This window comes from Cynoglossus semilaevis, chromosome 11 (genome assembly GCF_000523025.1).
Source record: "Cynoglossus semilaevis isolate Cse_v1.0 chromosome 11, Cse_v1.0, whole genome shotgun sequence".
Lineage (NCBI taxonomy): Eukaryota > Metazoa > Chordata > Actinopteri > Pleuronectiformes > Cynoglossidae > Cynoglossus > Cynoglossus semilaevis.
In genome coordinates, this window is record NC_024317.1 from 19,734,158 (window position 1) to 19,734,482 (window position 325).

Consider the following 325-nt stretch of genomic DNA (forward strand, 5'->3'; position numbering starts at 1 on the left):
AAAAAAAAAAAAAAAACCTCCCCGCATCAGACATGGCTCCTGGATGAGAAGGTTACGGACCCGTGAGTTTTACATTAACACGCTGTGTTATTGTGTTAATAAATACCGCATTATATACATTGTCTGGCTAATTGTCAACGTCCGCCCGCTTTGTTGACTTCGTATGGGTCTTTTCCATCCGTTATTTTCAACTTGTCCAAATATCTTGCCTTTGTGAATGTAATTGTGTCCAGGTAATCTCTATACAACAATTTTCGTCTGAGCGACCTCCGGCTATTCAATTCAATATTCTTTTTTTTTTTTGTCCTTTTCGATTTTTTTCGGT

At 37.8% G+C, this 325-nt stretch overlaps 1 protein-coding gene across 1 annotated transcript in view; it reads right to left on the reverse strand.

The window, feature by feature from the left end:
• The window catches only part of tomm34 (translocase of outer mitochondrial membrane 34), a 3,646-nt gene that overhangs the window by 3,246 nt on the left and 75 nt on the right, over positions 1 to 325 (reverse strand). The window lies entirely within an intron of this gene.